The sequence below is a fragment of the Lynx canadensis genome, chromosome C1 (assembly GCF_007474595.2).
Source record: "Lynx canadensis isolate LIC74 chromosome C1, mLynCan4.pri.v2, whole genome shotgun sequence".
NCBI classification, from domain to species: domain Eukaryota; kingdom Metazoa; phylum Chordata; class Mammalia; order Carnivora; family Felidae; genus Lynx; species Lynx canadensis.
The window spans coordinates 218135004-218157205 of NC_044310.1; the positions used below are offsets into that span (position 1 = coordinate 218135004).

Consider the following 22202-nt stretch of genomic DNA (forward strand, 5'->3'; position numbering starts at 1 on the left):
TCAGACACATCCAGGATGCTTGAAAGATTTTCTCTGGAGCTTTCTACCGTTTTCACCCCAGGCCGTTCAAGATTCCCGGCTCCTGGGAGCTGTTCGTTTTCCCACCCTGCTGGGCGGGGCTCTGGAAACAGCATCCAAGTCAGCTGGGGCCTCACACGAGACCCTGGTCCCTCCAGAGTAGGGGCTGTCTCAGCTGTCACGCGGTGGGGATGGCCCACCCACTACATCTCAGTTACAGTGTCACAGGTACATGTTATGGACACGCCTCCAACCGTTAAATTATGGCGCCCAACGACAGAGGGAACGATGAACCACCGTGACTCGGAGCAGCTTAGACCCCTGTCAACCGAAGGTCAAGCTGGGCTGGCAAGGTCTGCCTGGCACGGAAGCCTGGCTCTCACCCGCGGGACACAGATACCCATGAGGTGTGAGCGAGAATCCCTCAGCTGGACCTTGAGTCGGTGGCGCCCTTAGATTTCACTACTTTCCGTGGTGTCTATGTCAGCGCTCAACCTGTGTCTCTCCAACGCAGTGAAAGTCAGCCACGGGAACTTGTCCCTGTGCACAGCCCACCATGAATGAGTAGAAAGCCAGACGGGGAAGGCCTTTAGCTTTTATGGATTAACGGCGCCAGCTTTGTTCCTCCCATGATGGCATTCTACTGCCTCTTGCTTCTCTTGGGCATATTTGATGCGAAATGAGAACGGGCTCAGGAAAAAAGCAAACCAAACCTGGGCCTCAGTTTCCTAAGCGAAATTTCCATTTTAGCTTTGCTTAAGGGACGCCTGAGTGGCTCAGTCGGTTAAGCGTCTGACTTCCACTCAGGTCATGATCTCGCGGTTCGTGAGTTCGAGCCCCGCGTCGGGCTCTGTGCTGACAGCTCAGAGCCTGGAGCCTGCTTCGGATTCTGTGTCTCCCCCTGCTCATGCTCTGTGTCGCTCTCTCTCAAAAATAAACATTAAAAAAATTATATATATATATACACAATGTAATACTATATTGTATTAATATAATGTCTTATATAAAACTAAATAGTTATATCATTATGTTATAATACAATAACATAATATATAGTTATGTAATCATATAATATAAAGATATATTTTTTATTTTTATTCTTTTTAAAAAATTCTGTTAATGTTTTTATTTATTTTTGAGACAGAGCGAGACAGAGCACGAGCAGGAGAGGGGCAGAGAGAGAGGGAGACACAGAATCAGAAGCAGGCTCCAGGCTCTGAGCTGTCAGCACAGAGCCCGACGCGGGGCTCGAACTCACGAACCGAGAGATCGTGACCTGAGCCGAAGTCGGACACTTAACCGACTGAGCCACCCAGGCGCCCCTATTTTTATTATTTTTTAATGTTTATTTTTGAGAGAGACAGAGCACATGCGCTGGAGCAGGGGAGGGGCAGAGGGAGAGGGGGACAGAGTTTCCAAAACAGTCTCTGTGCTGACAACAGAGAGCCCAATGTGGGGCTTGAACTCACAAACCGTGAGATCATGACGTGAGCCAAAGTCGGACGCTTAACCGACTGAGCCACCCAGATGCCCCTCTTTTGTTGTTGTTTATCTATTTTGAGAGAGAGAGACAGAGTGAGCAGGGCAGGGGCAGAGAGAAAAGGAGAGAGAGAATCCCAAGCAGAGCCCAACGTGGGGCTCACATTCATGAACCACGAGATCATGACCTGAGCCAAAATCAAGAGCCAGGCACTTAACCGATTGAGACACCCAGGCACCCCAAAAGATATATATCTTTAAAATACGATTGTTTTTGTAAACATTCCAAAGAATTGACAAAAAGATTCTGGGAATGAGTGCCTATAGCCAGATTGCAAGAAGCCTGTTAATACCCACAAGCCCTTGCTCTCCTGGAGGGGCTGTCACGGGGGCCCCCAGGAGGGAAAGCAGACTGACCACAAAGGCGTGAAACAGCCTCACCCAAGAAGGCGGGGGACAAGGTGCTGACCTGAGCAACGGTGGGCATGAGACTAGAGGCAAAGGGACCACACATGGGCACGTGGATTCTGGAAACCAGCACGTAAGTCAGTGGGCGACAGGGTCTCTCCGTTGCAATGGGAGTTTACACAGAAGCAAGAGAAGCTGGAATTCTCCCCATGGTGACCCAGTGAGCGGCATTATGAACCCACGCTTAGTTTCGTGAAAATACAGATGGGCTACAGAGGGGAATAGTTACAGATGTGTGTTACAGGTGAGATGTGACACGGGCTGGTGTAAGCACACGGATTCCTCTTTCTGTCAGCTGATGTAGCGGAGTAACCGAAGCGACGTCCCAGGCGCGACGGGCAGGCTTAGCACCCAGACATTGGTCTCTAATACCCCCTCTGATAAAAATTTAAAAAATGAAGCTTTTCTGTTACACTGGTGTTCGCCCCCCTCCCCCCACTCTTGTCTATTGCCTCTAGAAGCAGCAACCAACACATTTGTTCGTATTTTTGACAATGGCCCTGTGCGCTGGATGAGCTCCAAGTCAGGCTAAATAAAACAGATCTTTGGAGCTGGCCTTTCGAGGGGTTACCAGACAAACCCAATAATGACAACTCTTCGTGAAGGAGGTCTGCTCTCCTCCCCGCCGGGAATGTGGGTCGTTATTTTGGTAGAAATCTACAAGCAAATGAGAAGAGCAAAGGCTGTTTTCTCACAGCTTGCTCTGGGAAGGGAGTCAGCCACCCTCCGTGGTGTTTTAGCAGAGACTCCCCAGCAGGCAGAGTGGGAGACACGGAAGGTTCTGGGTGTGCCCTGATAGGAGCCCGTGGGCCCGGGGAAACTGGGGGCCAGCCAACTAGAAGCAGGGGGTCCCATGTGACTGGTTCGTATGTTTGGCTCCCTCTGGTTGGTCCTAAAGTGGAAGTGGAGATAAAACTTAGGGAAGGTGTCAGCATCCAGTCGTGGCCACTCGAGGCCGACTGTCAGGGACGTCATTGTCCACTTCCTGGGTTGTTCCTAGTGATCGCCGTCTGGGTCCCTCCAAGCCCGACTCACAGGAGGCTGGCTTCCTGGGTTGAGGATGGTCCGTAGGGGGTTAGGTCCTGGACAGGCTGCTGCAGGTTGTGGGCCAGAGTTCCATTTTCACGTGTGGTCTGGCCGCTGTCTGCGCTTCGGTCTCGCATTTCCAGGCCACGGCTGGGCTGGGCGCCGGGGATGGGGCCAGAGTAAGTTAAGACACTGCAGGGCGTGCTGTTCATACTAAGATAGAGCTGCTTTTTTTTTTTCTTTTTTTCTTTTTTTTGATAAGCACTTCCTGAGTTCTTACAGATCGTTGGTTAGTTTCTAGAGTTCCAACAGGTTGACCTTTGACAGTTTGGGCCAGTTATTTGTTGCTTTGTCCACGGGGCAGAATTTCCGAGTTCTTTACCGAAACTTCACTCATGCCTCTTGCCACGTGTGTTTTTAAATGGGACAGAAGTTGCTTTCCTATCGGCTGACTCCTGCTTTCCCGGCTAATCGTGTGCTAGTGGGTAACCAGTTCCCTCTGAGCCAGGGATTTTCATGCAGATATTCTCGTCCTCTGTGAGTCCCAGCTGGGGCTGCCCAGAGCCCATCAAACCGTAAACTGCCTGCCCCCAATGCCTCCAACAAGAGCAGAGCCAACCTCGTCTTTGCATCAGCAAACCTGCCCAGCCGAGCACCCACGTGTGGCGCATGGCGTGTTCTTAATCGGCGGGGTGGACAGATACGCCCCCTCCTGGCTGACCCGTTCTTTCTCAGGACCCCGTGCCCACCGGTCACGCGGACGGTCACGGGAGCCTCTGTTTCCAGGCTTCACGCAAGCAGAGGGAGCCCCACGGCAAAGGGGTGATGGAGAGAGGCGGGGGGGGCGGGAGACCACACGGGCACCCAGAAACTTCCATTCGTGAATGCCTTCTAGCACCCTGACACTTGCTGCCCGACCTGCCCCCAGTTAAGAGAGGCCAAATTTGGAGCAAGTTTGGGAGGGTTTCTGTGTGTTGCTACCAAAGAAGTTTGACTAGAGCCACGTGGACTGAACCGAAGACACGGCGGCAGGAATGGGGTGTGGATTCTCGGCACGGTCCAGAGGGGAGCCGCGTGGGTGTCCACATGCTGTTGTGTGCCCTTGGAGTCACATGCCCAGACCCCCGAGCCCCCAGAAACTCCACCCTCCCTTCTCCCACCGCTAATGCTATGGAGTAATTGAGCATGTGCACAACCAGTGTTCTAGACCACCAGGCATCATGGCGGGGCCTAGAGGGAGGTTGGGGGGGAGGGTTCTGGTACGAGGGAAGCACTTGGAATGCTGCCGAGAGAGAGGCCTCCCCACCACCACCTTGATTAGGCCAAGTGATGGATAAAAAGAATCTTCTGGACTCTCAGACTCCTGCTTCTCCGAACCCCTTCCAGGAACCCAGGCTGTGCAGGAAAACAAAGGGGGCTCGCTCCCACCTGAGTCATCCCCACGTGAGGAGCCTTCCACTCGAACTCAGGCACGGGACCACAGTAGCGTCAAGGGAGAGGAAGCGATCTGCCCGGCCGGAAGTCGGGGCCGAGAAGGAAGAGAAGGCTGGGTGCTGGGGTAGCGACTAACCTCGCCCCTGTCCGGCTCTGCTCTGCACACCTCTGCTTATCTCTGTTCCTCAGATGCCCTCTGGGAAGAGTGCCCCGAGGGCGAGTCTTCGCCCGAAAGACTAAACCGGACGGCTCAGTCCCTCTCCCTTCTAACTCAGAACTAAACCCGCCCCTTGCGCTCACTGCCCACGAGCCACACTGGACATAGGACCCCATCTCCCTGCAGGGGTGGGGACCTGTGGGGGCGGGAGGATTGTTAGCATCACCCCCTCTGCCCACGAGTGCAGTGCCTGTGTGTGTGTGTGTGTGTGTGTGTGCAGAAAAGACCTTCAGGATCTGTTGCTACCTGGGGAAAAGGGAAGGAAGCCGGCCGCTGGGCTTCTGTAAAATGCGATCCCGCTCGTGTGAGAAATGTTCTGATGCAGATATGGATACAAGGCTGTATTCGTTTGCTGTGGCTGCTGTAGGAAAACCACCTTTATCTCTTACCGTTCTGGCGGTGAGGAGTCTAACGTCAAGGTGTCTACGGTGCCGTGCTCTCTCTGGAGGCTTCAGGGGATAATCAGTTTCCTTGCCTTTTTCAGCTCCTGGAGGGAGCCTGTATCTCTGGGCTCGTGGCCCCCTCCTACACCCTCAAAACTAGCAGCAAAGCATCTTCAAATCTCTGTCTCTCTGACCTCTGCGTCTGCCCTCACAACTCACTCACTCAGACTTTGACCCTCCTGCCTTCCTCTTATATTTACAATTAGGACCCACTTGGATAATGCAGGATCATCTCCCCATTTCAAAATCCCTCACTTAATCACATCTGCAAAGTCCCTTTTGCCATGTGAGGTAACATATTCACAGTTTCGGAGGATTAGGATGTGGACATCTTGGGGATGGGGGGTAGGTATAGCACAACAGCTATAGAAACTTTCGGAGAGGTTTGTCATGCAGTTGGGAGGGCCTCTTTTTTTTTAATTTTTATTTATATTTATTCATTTTTGAGAGAGGCAGAGACAGAGTACAAGCAGGGGAGGAGCAGAGAGAGAGGAAGACACAGAATCCGAAGCAGGCTCCAGGCTCCGAGCTGTCAGCACAGAGCCCGATGTGGGGCTCAAACTCACGAACCTGAGCTGAAGTCGGATGCTCAACAGACTGAGCCACCCAGGCGCCCCAGCGCCCCGGGAGGGCATTCTTTTAAAAATATACTCAAGAGGAGCCTGGGTGGCTGAGTCCTTTCAGCATCTGAATTTGACTCAGGTCATGATCTTGTGGTTTGTGAGTTGGAGCCCTGAATCGGGCTCTGTGCTGACAGCTCTGAGCCTCCTTGGGATCCTCTGTCCCCCTCTCTCTGTGCCACTCCCCCGCTTGTGCTCTCTCTCAAAAAAGTAAACATTTTTAAAAAATAAAAAATGTACTCAATTATGACCACAAAGTTAGGGATGAAAGTAAATATTATTTAGAATGCAAAAGTAAATTGCAAATACCACAAACATGAAAAACAAAACAGGGAAAGGGGCACCTGGGTGGCTCAGTCAAACTTCTGACTCTTGGTTTTGGCTCAGGTCAGTATCTCATGGTTCATGAGCTCAAGCCCCTCGTCGGGCTCTGTGCTGACAGTGTGGAGCCTGCTTGGGATTCTCTCTCTCCCCACCCTCTCTGCCCATACCCTACTTGTGCTCTCTCTCTCTCAAAAGAAACTTAAAAAAATTGTAATTTAAAACAGAACAGAAATAGATATAAATCATATATATACTTATAATTGTATTTTATATTATGTATTATATGTAAATATGCGATCATATTTTTCTGTGTTTTGTCATATTTGTAGTATTTATTTCTTTTTTTTGTAGTATTTATTTCTTTTCCCACTTAAAATATCCACTTTCACCTCTAACATTGTATTCTTTGAGTATACCTTGTATACTAACTTTGTACAATTGAGTATAGAGGGGTTTTTTTTTTAACATTTATTTATTATTGAGAGATAGAGACAGACTGTGAGTAGGGGAGGGGCAGAGAGAGAGGGAGACTCAGAATCCGAAGCAGGCTCCAGGCTCTGAGCTGTCAGCACAGAGCCCTACGTGGGGCTTGAGCTCACGAACCACAGAGCCCAAAGTGGGGTTCAAACTCACAAACCGCTAGATCATGACCTGAGCCGAAGTCGGACGCTTAACCAACTGGGCCACCCAGGCGCCCCAAGTATAGGCTTTCTTAAAGAGAGCCCCCATCTTGTACGTCAACACTTAGACCCTAAAAGCCTGGATCTGTCCAGGAAAACATTTTTTCTGAAGAGAATGTAATTTTTTTCTTAATTAAGTCAAGATCAGCTATGTCGTTCAAAGGAAATCCAATAAAAATCCAAAAGAACTAAAGAAACTGATTATAAATCCCTATGGAAAAGCAAAGATCTTAGAACCGCTAAGGTATTTCTGAGGAAAAGGGGTTGAAGGGATTTTCAACACCTGAGTTCAAGATCTATTAGCAAGGGGCAAAAATGAGAACAGTGCATGTTGGGGGTGCCTGGATGGCTCAGTCCATTGAGCATCAGCTCAGGTCACGATCTCACTGTTTGTGAGTTCAAGCTCTGCATTGGGCTCTGAGCTGACACTGGGGAGCCTGCTTGAGATTCTCTCTCTCCCTCTCTCTGTCCCTCCCCCACTTGTGTTCTCTCTCTCTCTCTCAAAATAAATAAACTTAAAGAAAGAAAGAAAGAAAGAAAGAAAGAAAGAAAGAAAGAAAGAGAAAGAAGAAGAGAGAAAGAGAAAGAAACTGTGTGTTGGTGGAAGGAGAGAGAAACAACTCAATGGAACGGAACAGACTCCAGAAACAGGCCCGAACACATATGGGAACTTGACATATGGTTGCCATGACCTCACACTTCAGCGGGAAAGAGGTGACAGCTCCATCCAATGGCACGGAAGCAACTGGTTTTCTGTATAGAAAAACAAAATACAATTGGATTCCTGCTATCACCATTCCCCAAAGTAAACTGAATTGAAGGATTAAACATTCAAATATTAGGAACTGTAAAACTATTAGAAGAAAAATAGAATTTTGCTTATAATCTCAGGGAGGAGGAGTTCTTCGTGAAAAAGCTCATACAGGAAAAGACTGATGGATCTAGCAGTGTCCGCACTTAAATGGCGAAGAAACCATAACAAAGCACTAACAAGCCACTGATCAGAAGACTGCACCGTGTGTAATATATCTGCTGTATGAGATGCAGGATTTGTTCCGGAATGTGGAAGAGCTTCTACAAATCAGTAAGGAAAAGACAACTCGGTAGAAAAATTGGCAAAGGATATGAAGACGCATTCCCAGAAGGAAAACTCTAGACGGCCAATGGACACGAGGGGTGAAGCGCAAACTCCCCATTCAGAGACAAGCAAATTAAAACTGAGGAGAGAGACCATCTCGTACCCACCAGACGAGTCTGCCAATGCCAGGAGGTACAGGGAAATGCAAACCGTCATATACTGCTGGTGGGCATCTTAAGTAGTGCAACCACCTAGAAGACCCATTGGGCAATTTTAGCAAAGTCGAAAATGCGCGTACTCCACCAGCGGGCAATTTCACTTCTGGGGACAGGACTCGAGAAGATCCTTCCCTGTGCTGCGGGCTGCTGTTTCCAGATTGTTTACTGCAGCAGTGTTTGCAATAGCAAATCACTGGGAGCAACCTAAATGTTCAGCACTAGGAAACCGGATAAACAATTGTGAAATATTCTTAGGAAGCAATAACACATGTGCCTGTTAAAGTGAATGGTGTGGATCTCTATATAACAATACGAATAGACTTCAACACCATAGGATGAAGTTGAAAAACCAGGTTGTGGGATGACAAGTACCTTTGTTCCCTGAATCAATGTACAGGTACCTAAGAGCGGAGTTGCTGGTTTGTGAGCATTGGTCCAAACTAGGAGATTCCACCTGTTCTCCAAAGCCAGTGCCAATTTCACCCCGTTAGTGCATGAGAGTCAAGGTTGCTGTGCATCCTGGGAGTGCTTCCTATTTCCCGGTCTTTTCATCAGTGATTCTGATGCGTGTGGAGACGTCACGTGGTGGTTTCTACTTGCCTTTCCCTAATGACTAGAGAGCAGGTGCCACTCTCAGTGCCCTTTGCCATGTGGATGCCAGCTGGTTTTTCCTAGGGAATTCCTGCCTTTTCTTTCTTTCCTTCTTTTTCTCTTCCTGCCTTTTCTTGCTTTTGTTGCTTTCTTTCTTTCTGCCTTTTCTTTTTTTTCTTCCTGTCTTTTTTTCTTTCTTCCTGCCCTTTCTTTTTCTTTCTTTCCCTTTCCTTTTTCTCTTCCTTCCTTCCTTCTTTCCTTTCCTTCTCCTTCTTTCTTTCGAAAGAGAGTGAGGGAGAGGCAGAGAGGGAGGGAGAGACAGAGAGAATTCCAAACAGGCTCAGCACAGAGCGGGATGAAAGGCTCCAACCCACAAACTGTGAGATCATGACCTGAGCAAAACCAAGAGTGGGAAGTTTAACCGACTGAGCCCCCCAGTCGCCCCTCTGCCTTTTCTTGTAAATGTACAGATTCATTACAGGTTCTGGATATGAATTCTTTGGGGGCTATTCGTATTGCAGGTATCTTCTTCCACTCCGTGGCTTGTGTTTTTACTGTCTTAATGGTGTCATTTGATGAAGAGAAATTCTAAATGTTAATACACTTCAATGCATCCGTGCTTTTTGTGTTAAGAAATCTTTACCTTCGCCAATGAAACTATTCTCCCAGCAGTTCTTCCAAAAGTGTACTGCTTTATCTTACACATGTGCCTTCCCGCCCTTCTGGAATCTTAGCTCCTTCGCAAAGTCTCAGTTGATGGTGGTGAGCCGTGGCGGGAGGGGGGCTGGCGTGGGGGTCCCGAATCCCATCCCGGGGCAACGGCCCGGACCGTGTAGAAGGCGTCTCCCAGGCCCGGTTTCCCCGGCCCCTCTCTTCCTCCGCGCCTCCGTCGTGCCCCGCGAGGCCGCCCCGGCCCCGCGGCCAGCTCCTCCCGCTTCCCGCAGGTCGCGGCCCCCGGCCTGGGCGGGGGCCGGGGGAGCCGGGGCTTGTGCCCCGCGGGGCCCGTGCCCCGCGGGGCCCGCCCGGCCCCGGAGCCGCAGCCCGCAGCCCGCCCGTCGGGGGCCGCTCCACCCGGCGCGGGCGGGACGCGCGGCGGGGCGGGAACTGCGGGGCCGGAGCCAATCCCCGCGTGGCCGCCGGCCTTACCCCCGACCCCCTCCGCGTCCTCGCGCCCCGCGGCCGCTCGGGCGGAACGAGGAGCGCCCGTGCCGGGGGAGGCCCCCGAGGGGCCGGGGCGCGCCGCCAGGCCGGGTCTTAGCCGAGGGACTGGGGGGGGGGGGGCAGGAGGGGGAGGTGACGGGGACGGTGCCGAGAGGGGACGCCACCCGGCGCCCACCCGCCGCCCCTCGGCGCCCGCGTAGACCCCCAGGACGCGGCGGCCCAGGACCCCGGCACGCCCCCGCGGCGCCTCCACGTGGCCCCAGGGCGGCCCGGGTCCCGGAGGAGCTAAGGGTGGGCGGGGGCTTCCCCCTGGGGCGGAGGTCTGGAAACGAGGTGGACCAAGCCCGGCCGGCACGCTGCCCACCTCCTCCTCCGGGCCCCCACCTGCCCCCACGTCCTCCTCCCCAACTACCCCCCTTCCCCCGTCTTCCTCCTCCAAGCCCCCCCACCCCCGTCTCCCTTGGTTCACAGAAGCTGCGAAGGGGGCTGGGGAGGAGGCTGACCTGACCTGGCGTTCCCTTGCTGTCCTCCCTCATCGGTGACCGAGGTCAGGACGGGGCCCCTGTGAGCGGACAGATGTCAATTGGCAGGAGCTGGGGGGAGGCCGCTTCTCCCAGGACATCCTTGGTATCAGACCCTTAGCATCCCAGGTTATTTCCAGAAGTCTCTCTGAGATACCCATAAGAAACTGGAGGCTCTTCTCCAGCCAGCGACCCTACATTTTGGGGGGCCCAGGGGTCCCCAGCCTAGCAGTGTTGCTGCCCGCACCGGCTTCTGTATCTGGAAGGTGAGGAAAAGAGCCCCCTCCCACCAGGTCCTTTGCAGAGTGCAGTTCCCGCCCCTCAGCCCTCGAACTGCCCTATTTTGAACCGGGTCCTAGATTCCCTCCCTCCTCTCCCCCACCACACAAATCAAACTGGTGCGGGGTTGTATGAAGCAGAAAGAGCCCTGTTCCCACCCCCACCCCATCCTGTTGCCCCAGAGCAGCTGCTAACAGTTGTCTGATAGGTTTGTGGGTTGAATCCCGTCCCTCCCCAAATTCCTATGTTGAAATCTTAATCTTAGCCCCTCCAACCTCACAATGTGACTTTAACTGGAGACAGGGTCTTTACAGAGATAAAATTTAATTGAGGTCATGGGGTGGCCTTAATTCACTCCGACTGACTCCTTGTAAGAAAAAGGAATTTTATTTAGGGGGGGGGGAGGGAGAGAGGGAGAGAATCTTAAGCAAGCTCCACGCTAAGCAAGCTCCACGCTTGGTGTGGAGTCGGACTCAGGGCTCAACCCCACGACCCTGGGATCGTGACTTAAGCCGACTGAGCCACCAGGAGCCCCAAGAAAGAGGAGATCTGAAGGCAGAGGCATACACACAGGGAGAAGACGGGGTCCACTCGCTAAGGAGAGTGGCCGGGAACAGAGTCTCCCACGCAGCCTCAGAGAGAACCGACCAACTGCCCGCACCTTCATCTGGGGCTTCTCGTGTCCAGAACTGAGAAGCACATTTTTGTTTAAGCCACTCCACTTAGAGCAGCACTTCCCTCCAGCAGCCCTAGCAAATTAATAGATACAATATGCTTGTAAATATTTTCTAGTAGTTTGGAAACTCACCTCTGTCTAAACTCACTGTTTTTACAGAAATGCCATTATCTTATTCATGCCACCATGCCACTAACTTTTCCCTTTTATGATACATGATGTGCATCTGCTCCTTTTTTAAAAATTATTGTGTTTTTTTTTAATTTTATTTTTGAGAGAGACAGAGCAAAAGCTGGGGAGGGGCAGAGAGAGGGGGAGACACAATCCGAAGCAGGCTCCAGGCTCCCAGCTGTCAGCACAGAGCCCGACGTGGGGCTCGAACTCGTGACTCACGAGATCGTGACCTGAGCCGAAGTCGGACGCTTAACCGACTGAGCTACCAGGCGCCCCAGCATCTGCTCATTCTTGTTAAGTAGCTGCTAAGAGGCACTCCCTGCACCCCCTGCCTTTCTTTCCCCAGGACTCTCTGGGTGGAGACTTAGGTGACTTCCAGGCTGCTGCTCTGAAAACAATACGGCAGTGATGGGGTGATGTTTCCACCTCCCACCGGCCACCCACGTGGAGGCTGGCTGTCCTCTAGAGGCCGGCTGGGCCTTCCTGGGGCTCAGGTCTCCCTCCTCCGAGCTAGAGGATTCGTGGCCGGTTCCATCAAGATGAGCTGCTAGCACAACGGCCACCTACACCTTTAACTCTGCCAGGTACATTTTGAGAAGCCTAAGGTTTGTGGTTTTCTTTATCCAGATCATGCCCATTTGCCATTAAGGTCATTTAAAGAGTTTACGTGTCTTTCTGCCCCACCCTCCACCCCCTCGTTGTAAAGAGGGTTGTTGGGGCACCTGGGTGGCTCAGGCGGTTGAGCGTCTGACTTCAGCTCAGGTCATGATCTCATGATTCATAGGTTCCAGCCCCACGTCGGGCTCTGTGCTGACGGCTCGGCTCGGAGCCTGGAGCCTGCTTCGGATTCTGTGTCTCCCTCTCTCTCTCACTGTCTCAAAAAATAATAAACATTAAAAAAATAAAACATAAAAAGGGTTGCTTGATAACGTCTAATCGGTTGCTATTGGTATGGAAAACATACCTGTTGATTTTTTTTTAGCAGGGTCCCTGTGTTCATCTCCCTTATTATTTATTCCCTTTTAGTTTTCAGTGGCCAGCTTGGATGTTCCCAGGAGTTGATCGCATTGTCTCGTTATGCAATGGTCATGTTGCCTCCTCCTTTCTAATAACATTCTATTTCTGGTGTCTGCCTTATTCAGCCAGGCAGAACTTCCAGAATAATACCAGGTAAACCGGCGAGGGGGGGGTATCTTTGAATCTTTCTTCATCCCACTCTCTGTGGCCCCTCCATCCTGTCCTCGTGGTAATCTGTGAAAGTGCTCCCAAGGGCTGTGCTCCCAGCCCCTCGGATGGAGTAGCGACTGCTTCCCCCACACCCTGCGTTGGGGCCTGCCGTGAGGCAGACCGCATTTTCCTGTAGAAAACGTCTATTCAGAATCCATGAGTGGACCTGAATGCACTGGATGGACAGCACCTGGGGGGACAATTGTACGGGCACAGGGATTTGACCTGAGGCTAATCTGTTATCACCATCAGTTGCCATTTAGTTCAAAGTGACTGTCTTCTGGGAATTCCGAAAGGCTTTGGAAGCATGGTATGGATTGCTTGGGTTTTGGGGTTTTTTTTAAGCTTTTATTTATTTATTTCGAGGAAGAGAGAGACAGAGACAGAGAGAGAATCCCAAGCAGACTCTGCACTGTCAATGCAGCCTAACACAGGGCTCGATCTCACAAACCATGAAATCGTGACCTGAGCTAAAATCAAGAGTCAGATGCTCAACAGACTGAGCCACCCAGGCGCCCCAAATCAAGGCACACCGGGTCGATCCCTGTCCAGGGAAAAACTTAACGTTTCTTCATATTTATTCCTGTAGCCAGTAGCAGCCTTAAAGCCACTTATTTGATAAGACCTGTACGCCAAGTGAAGGATCGATCGTGTTTAAAGGAGACCTTTGTATTGCTATGAAGACAATATATACACAAAATAAATGAAAGCTTAAAAAACAGAAAATTCGAAGTCCTGCTACCCTGACACAAAAATTATATTCCTTTTTGTTCATTTACATCTTGTCTCTGCCCGTCTATTTATCTTTTTCAGAATTGCAGTCGTTGAGTTAATACAATTTGAGCCTTGTTTGCTTCATTTAATAAATGCGCTCGGGGCGCCTGGGTGGCGCAGTCGGTTAAGCGTCCGACTTCAGCCAGGTCACGATCTCGCGGTCCGTGAGTTCGAGCCCCGCGTCGGGCTCTGGGCTGATGGCTCAGAGCCTGGAGCCTGTTTCCGATTCTGTGTCTCCCTCTCTCTCTGCCCCTCCCCCGTTCATGCTCTGTCTCTCTCTGTCCCAAAAGTAAATAAACGTTGAAAAAAAAAATAAAAAAAAAATAAATGCGCTCGTGGTTCTACGTAATCTGCAGAGTGATCAAGCTTCATCGCTGTGTTACGTTCCCATAAGTAACCGAAAGTACTTTACTTAACCATTTCCCTAATACTGAGCATGAGGTCGCTTCCAAGTTTTATTTACACACACAGTGAATATTTTTCTGCCAGGGCTCTCCCTGCTTTTGGATCACTTCCTCAGGCCAATCCCTACAGTGGAATCACTGCGTCAAAAGGGGGTGAGGCTTGTAGGACGTCTGTGGCCCTCCTAAGGGGCTGTGCTGGGTCCCCCGATGCCAGCGGAGCAAGGGTGGCCCAGGTCCACTCTGCCTCGCGCCTCCTTCTCTTCATAAATAGGTGCCACAGCATCGCTGTCACCAGAGTTCCGGAGTAAGGTTTTAGTTGTGATGGTTCTTCCCTCCAGTCTCCAGCCAGAGGCAGCTGTAGCCGCAGCGGGTAGGGCTCCACACAGAGGTGGGACTGCCTTGGGTGACCCCGGTGTGGTCCTAGGGGTTATAGCCACGATGAAAATCATGGACACCATCCTGGACTGTTAGAAATGCTCAGAACTTGGGAAGGCTGCTCCTGATCACGTGCCTGCCTTGTTCACTGAAGTGTTTCTATCAACTCCAATGAGTAAACACTTTCAACCATGTTTAAGGGAAAACAGTGTTTTGTGGCATTTTGCCCATAGTGCTCACTCAAGTGGACAGCGGCAGCGATCTCAAGTAACAAAAACTGGGGCGCCTGGGTGGGAGCGTCCGACTTTGGCTCAGGTCATGATCTTGCGGTCTGTGAGTTCAAGCTCCTCATCGGGCTCTGTGCTGACAGCTTGGAGCCTGGAGCCTACTTCAGATTCTGTGTCTCCCTCTCTCTCTCTCTCTGCCCCTCCCTGACTTGCGCTCTCTCTCTCTCAAAATAATTTTAAAAATATATAAAATTATATATAATTTAAAACACAATATATATTACATATATAGGTTATATATATATATATATATATATATATATAACCTAACAACTTAGCAAGATTTCACTGCAAGAGTGGGTTCAGTATTCTGATTCCTGTGAATGTGCTATGATGAGTCCTGAGCCAATGGTACCCACCTTGACCACATCTGCAAAGTCCATTTCACCATGTAAAGTAACAAATTCACAGGTTCCAGAGATTAGGACAAGAACGTCTTTTTGGGGCTATGATTTAGGCCACCATACAGGGGCGCGCACACACACACACACACACACACACACACACATGCACGTGCGTGCACCTTCCTACTATTTACGTCCTCTACCAGAACTAAACTTTAAAAGGTAGCAGTTTTCAGCAGCAGCCTAGAAACAGCTGATAATATGAATCAACCTCGGTTAGTGACTAATACAAAAGACTGTGAAATGCAAAACAGGAGAGAGTGTGACAAAGGCCGGCGGCATTTCAATAGGCTTCCGCAAGAAAGTAAAACCAAAGGGCTCTGGAGGAAGACAGCTTTGCTCTTTGCTCAGAGCTTTGCCAGCATTGGGGCCGATCTGATGGGCAGCCTGGAAGGGGAAGAATCACGTTAAGTGCAGCCCGCAGGATGGGGCAGCGAGAACAGGGGATCGTTTACAAACGTCTCCATTCCAGTTACAATGCAAGAACCTTGTTAAAATGTGCACAGTGTTGCTTTAGGGTGAAGGAAGAAAATCTCTGTCCTGTAATATTTAAAACACCACTGTGTTTCAGTCCCTTTCCAGGACAGTTGTCACAGCCTGTTTTACTATCTTTCAAATAAAAGGAAACTGATGTTTTCCCTGGAAGCTAGTTATTTTTTTTTAATATATTTTTTTAACGTTTATTTATTTTGGGGGCAGAGAGAGACAGAGCATGAACAGGGGAGGGGCAGAGAGAGAGGGAGACACAGAATCGGAAACAGGCTCCAGGCTCTGAGCTGTCAGCACAGAGCCCGACGCGGGGCTCGAACTCACGGACCGTGAGATCATGACCTGAGCCGAAGTTGGACGCTTAACCGACCAAGCCACCCAGGCGCCCCGCCTGGAAGCTAGTTATAAGAGCGGTCGAAAGTTAATTACACCAGATACATAATTAAAGTCATAGTACTTAGAATCTAATTGCTGCCTGGATAGCCCCTCACACCACCACCACCACCACCACCACCACCACCATCATCATCATCATCACGAGCTCCCATCTGACCCAACTGCACAGAGCCTGCCCCCTTCCTCCTGCACAGTAGACACCAGAACTGGGTCACCAAGACTACCAATGGGTCTTACGTAAGACAACTCACCCAGGTCCCCATAACCACTTCTGGCCACTCTGTCTGCTCTCCTCTGTGCCTCATCCTCCCCTCCAGATTAGACCCAGGCACTTTCGCCGTGAAAGGCCCAATGAAGCTTTTCCTAGAAACGAGGAACCTATCTCCAAACACCCTGTCTCCACTTCAGGCAACAGAAAGCACCAGCAAGACCTTGGGTTTTGTGCATTTGTTTTCAGCCTCTCCAGTTGGATTCTCACACGAGGGCTATGGTCAGCATAGCTGTTCTCCCCTTCTCATCCTCCATAGTCTCTAAACTCCAGTGGGACAGACAGGTCTCCCCCATGCAGAGAAAACCTCAGAACCACAGTGTATAAACTTCCCTCCTCCCCTCTGTGCTAAATCCCAGTGGTAAATTCTCTACTACCAGTTCCCTGGGGAGCTCGTGCTTTTGGAGGCCAGGGTCTGTCCTTTTCTGGCTCTCAGCCCATGGCAGATACTCATCATATAGTTCTTGTCTTGTTGGAATAGATTTCAGAAGACACATAGGGACACAGGATCTGTGTGTGTCAAGACGTGTTCTCTCCAGTACCCTGGGCCTTGCTCCCAGGGAAAACTGGGCCTGGCTGGAGGGCAGGATGTAGCCTGGAATAACGTGGAACAACACAGAATAGGTTGGGGCAGGTACCAGCTGAGGGCCAGGCTGGACCCTTCTACCCACATCTACTCAACATCTAGTGTCTCCAGGGCTATTTCCCAATCCATGCAAGGGACTGGGTTTGGAACATCGCTAAGGTCTTGCCCTGGGAAAGCTTGGAGTCCACAGGACACTGGGGCAGGAAGGCATGAGCATTAGACCCCGTGGGCCTGACTCCGATGCCAACTCACCCAGACTGCAGATTTTACCTCTCACCGAAAACACCCTACCCTGATGGGGTGCCGCTGATGTGCGAAAGCTCTGCTCCATCCACAGTGAAAGCAAGAGGGCGGTGTGGAGTGGGTGGCTAAGGATGGCACGCTCCTCCAGGGCTTTACCGACAGAGGTCACTCTTCCTGCCTAGGGGGGCCTCACCCGAACAGCAGGCACCCAGGCTCTTGCAACAGGCATTGTTCATCAGCTGGCAGGCTGCACGAGGCTGAAGAGTGCCTGGATCCCAGCTTGCCCAATACCTCGTCGCTCAGGTTGGGGAGCCCTGGGCCAAGCCAAGCCAGCCTCTGGGGGCAGTTGTGCAGCCTGTGTCGTCCAGAGGCAGGCCTAGCTGCAAACAGAGGACCTCCCCTCTCCGTGCTCCAGCTGGAAGTCCTGGTTGAACTCCTTGAGGTAAGGGTAGAGGAGGTGGGAAGGACACCCGTGGAATCGTCTCGACTGGCTCTTCCTCTAGCACCCAACCCCCTCCGGGAGGCTCACAACTGAACCTCTACCCTTCCCTCCCATACGTGCACACAGTGGGTGTTGTGATCCAAGCCCAGCCAGTCCTCCCAGAGGATGGGAGATTGGGAGGAAGAGGGGAGCGCCCTTGATGGCCTGGGTTGTAAAGATGTGTCCGATGGCCAGGCCCCAGCTCCAAGCAGGGCCTCTGGGAGGACATGGCCAGGCTCCAGAGGCCAAGACTCAGATAACGAGAGGCCTGCCCACGACAGGCTCCTTAGGCTGCCCCCCAGATCCCCAGAGCTGACCTCCTTGGCTTCTGTGAGCACTCCAGCCTTCTCAATCTTCTGTGCGTGAGCTTCCATTTCTGAAGAAGACCCGGATGATGACAAATTGATTCTCCGGGAAGCGGGAGGGTTAACTTGACCCCTTCCCTGGCTGCTGGGACCACCAGCTGCTAAGGGGCATGGTGCGCCGGGTGAGGGCAAATCCCTCTGCCACGTCAGGGACACCAGTTAGCTCTTGTGCCTCAGTTTCTGCATTTATGAGGTGGGGATATAGTAGCCCGCCCCCCGCCCACCCCGTTATCTGCAGGGGATATGTTCCAAGACCCCCGATACCAGTTAGTACCAAACCTTAGACTGTGTTTTCCTATACATACATACCTATGATAAAGTTTAACTTATAAATTAGACACAGTAAGGAATTAACGACTAATTACAAAACTGGACAATTACAGCAAGATGTTGTAATAAAAGTTATGTGAACGTGGTCCCTCACTCTCAGAGCCTTATTGTGGTGTACGCACCCTTCCTCTTCTCGCGAGATGAAGGGAAGTGAATGTCATAGCATTAGGCTAGTCTTTACTGGCCTTCTGACAATCCATCTGAAGGAGGTATCCTCGTCTGCTTCCTGGCTGCAGTTAACTGAGGGTAACTAAAACCTGGGAAAGCAAAACAGTGGATGGGGGAGGGGGGACTACCATAAACAAAATACCTGATTCTTGAGGTGGTTGTGAGGGTTGCATGAGTTTACAACTTAGTAAGCCTGGCATAAACATCCAGGTGAAAAGACAAGGCAGCCTCACGAAATGGGAGCTAGAAATGGCGGCATTTATTCCACAATGGTTAAGATTGGGGGTACCGGGCAGCCTGACTGTACAGAGGTGGCCCCTTAGTGGAGTGAGACCGGCCCTCAAGTCATTCCAGTGGTACCTTCCCTGCTGCCTTGTTTCAAGATCTTCTTTTCCTCTTGCCAGGACTTCTGCAACCAGCTCTATGCAATACTCCCAAGCAGATGGGTTCTGACCATCTGTTATGTGACAGGATGGGGGAGGGAGGAGAGGATGGGGAACACGGCACAGGAGGGACTGAGGAGCTGAACTTAGGGAAACAGGCAGTGGCAGAAGCCCTCCGGGACCGGGAAGGGAGAAGCAACAGGACTCCAGTGTAGTCACAGAGGGTACACCTGTACCGCCCACACTTTGGGGCCTCTCTGAACAAGTGGTGTCTGAGCTTAGGAAAAACAAGAGTCCAGCCAGGCAAAGGAGGGAGTGTTCCAAAACAGAAGGAATAACCAAGAGTTGTGTTCCTCACTGGTCTTCCTGACTCCGGTCTCCTCCCTGCCTGGCTCCTCGCCCACCAGCTCACTGAGAGCCAGAAGCTTCTTTCAGAAAGAAAACTTAGTCACTCCCCATTCAACGGGCTTCTGGAAACAAATTCAACTCCTGCTCTTTCTTCCCAGTCCACGTGGTGAACCTCATCTTTCAGATGGCCATTCCTCCAGGACCCTTGTCTGATTCCACCCCGCACCCCCGAACCCAGCGCCTATTTCAATCACAGAGACAGACACGGACGTGAGAATGTGTACTCAACAAGCTAGAAATCTAGATAAAGTACTTTACAGATGTAGGAGACGAAAAGGGGAATAAAAGCCTTTCAGGTAAGATCAGGAAAGCTCCGATGCACTCCTGCAGGCTGCGCCTTAGCACGCCTGGGGTTGGCGACGGCTGCACGTCCGACCGCTTCCCCCCCCCCCCCACCTCAGGCTCTGGGGCGGCCGGTCCTTTGCACCCTGGGCATTGTGCCGGGTACACAGCGAGCGCCCCAACCACCGAGGCGATCAGCTGGTGCCCAGCCACTCCTCCAGCGCAGGCAGCGCCCAGCACCCCCGGGCCGCAGATGAAGGCGCGGCACACGACAAAATCAATGGAAGTAGGAACTGCAGCTCCGAGCCCGGACACTCGGGTGCGCAAGCTCCCGGAACAGCCTGGGAAACCCCGCCCCTGGCCGCTACTCTCCAATCAGCAGAGGCGGCGAGTTCACGCCCGCCCCCGGACGCACTCTCGGCCAATGAGCGAGGCCCGGGAGGCTAGTCGCCGAGCCCAGCCCCGGCGGGCTCACGCCGCTGTTCGCGTGTCAGGCTCCAAATAAAGTTCTTCGGAGCTTTGAATTTTTTTTTTAAAGCGCCCGCTGCAGTCGCGGCCGCCGCGGGCGAGAGAGGCCGAGTCCCCGCCCCGCCATTCCGGTCCCGCCGCCCCGAGCCGGTGCGGCTGAGAGGGGCCGCGTCCGTCTCGCCGCTGTCGCCGCTGCTGCCGCCGCCGCCGGCCGGCCGGGCATGGTGTTGGGTGCCGGGCCCGCCTCGCCTGTCTCGGGGTGCCAGGTGAGGAGCGCGCGGCCCGTGGAGGGCGAGGGGCGGCCGCGGGACTCCAGGCGAGCGGTGCCGCGGGCAGGCTGGGGGCGGGCGGGCGGCGCGGGGCCGCCTCAGGCGCGCGCTCCTCACGGCCGGGGGCCGGGGACGCGGGGCGGGCGGCCTGGCCGGGAAAGGCCGGGGCGCCGGCCGCCGCCGGGCTCGAGGGCAGCCCGCAGTGAGCGCTGCTTGTGCCGGCGCTCGCACGGCCTCGCTCGCGCCCGCCGTCGCCGGGGAGCTGCCGGCCGCATTGTCCAGAAGGCAGCGGAGCCCAAGGTCACCAGCCCGTCGTGGCCGGGGGAAGCGGGACCGGACGCAGGCCGCCCGGCTCCTCCCGCCTCGGGAGTCAGGCCGGGCCTGGAGAGCGGCGGGGGTGAGGAGCGGGACTCCCGCCTCGCCGCCTGCCTGCAGCTGCCCGCGGTGGGGGCGGCCGCGGCTGGGTGGAGGGGTTCGTCCGCACCGAGGGGGGCGCGCGAGGGGGAGGGCGTCTTGGAACCATCTGTACCACTGGGTCTCGGATGCCAGACCTGGTTCCGCTGGTGTGTAATCTTGGGTGTGGCCCTCCGCGCCCTGGGCTCAGTTTCCTCATCTGTCACTGGAGGGATCTGGGCCTGCCCTCTCTGCATTCCTTCCAGCCCCGGAGCGGGGGACTGGAGGGATCGGGAGTGGCCGGAGAAGGTTTCCTGGAGGAGATGTCGGAATCTGCTGTCCTGAGGAAGGAGTAGGATTAGTGGGAAGGGACGGAGGGCACTCCAGACCTGGACAGCAGCAGATTGAACAGAAGCTTCCAGAAACGGGCAAGGTGTTGTTGAGGAGCAGGGGTTGGAGGCCAGCTTGCGGGAGGATTTCTGGCTGGGTATGGGGATGAGGGTGAGTGGTGGGGGACAGCAGGGTGGGGGTGTGCGGCTGAAGGACCCCCACCCCGATTTACCTGCCCTTCGGGTAGTAGGTAGTGCAGGAGGGGGCGGGTTTGCGGATGAAAATAAAGGGTTGGGCTCCCAAGGTCTGTCAGCCAAGCAGGGGGACTCCCCTCCCAGGGGGTTTCAGGGCCGGCATTTGAAGGAGGAGGGGAGTCCGTGGACTTTTTTGTGCCCTGACTTGGGCCACTGTGGTTAGAGAAGTTGGTTGTCCCCTAGTGACCTGCAGTTGTACCTTTTACTCTAAGATTGGGACTTTTCCACAGCAGGAAGGATTGTAAAAGACTTCCTCACCCCGTGAGCTGACTGGCCCCTGGTGTCCCTGCACAGGTGGCATGGCCTGACCCTGCGGCCGTAGGCCGGAATGCCGAGTAAACGTTGACGATGAGACTAGTAAATAGCACGCCAGAATCTCTTTTGAACAGTCAGAGCAACTCCCACCCAGAGGAGAAACTTGAATGGGCCAGCCGGGACTTGTGGCATTTAGAGACCGTGGACGCCACTCGATACGGCTGATCTCTCCCAAAAGTGCTGCCTTAACGGGGCGGAACTTGCGGCAAAGGGACCGTCCAGTTTTAAGCCGGGTCTTCCGTGGGTGAAGCATATTACAGAAGGCAAAGAGGATTCGGAAGCAACGGCAGGTGTTCAGCAAACGTCTTGACGGTTTGAATAATTCTTTTTGTTCCAGTCTCTTTGTGGAGAATTAACTTAACAGCTATGGAAACGTTCCAAATCAGGCCTTAGGTTTATCCCCGAAGTGGCCTGTGGTAATGATACAGATGGAGAGATAGGTGGTCATTATACACTTGGGTTTCTTAGAATGCTAGGAAAGTAAGTTTAGTCTTCCCTTCGAGGGACAACAAAACACGAGTGTCATTGTCTTTATCCCTTGCAGTCAGTGCCCAGTGTATTTATTAAGGGCCACAGATTTGTTGAAGAAGCCAGGAATCCGACTCCGGGTGGGGTTGAGTTCGGGGCGTATTCTGCCCACTTCGGTGTGGGGTAGTAGGCTTATAAAAGAAGCCGAATCCTCAGCAGTGACACGGAACAGTGTCTTGATGAGAGCCTTTGTTTGTCAACGACTCTTGCCAGGACCCTCTGAGCGGCTCCTTCGGTGCAGGTCCCAGGGAGCTGGGTGTGGACCAGGCGTGTGCCCTGCCCTGGCACTTGCTCCTCCGGACTCTTTGTTATAACTTTCCTAGGACTAGAACTCTCTTTACGCACGCCGGGCTCTTGTTTTACTGTTG

At 52.8% G+C, this 22202-nt stretch overlaps 1 protein-coding gene across 1 annotated transcript in view; it reads left to right on the forward strand.

The window, feature by feature from the left end:
* The first annotated feature begins 21323 nt into the window (after positions 1-21323).
* UBE2F (ubiquitin conjugating enzyme E2 F (putative)) overlaps positions 21324-22202 on the forward strand; it is a 53835-nt gene continuing 52956 nt past the window's right edge. The window contains 1 exon segment of the mRNA XM_030327563.1: positions 21324-21618. The gene's annotated coding sequence lies outside the window, so the exon portion shown is untranslated.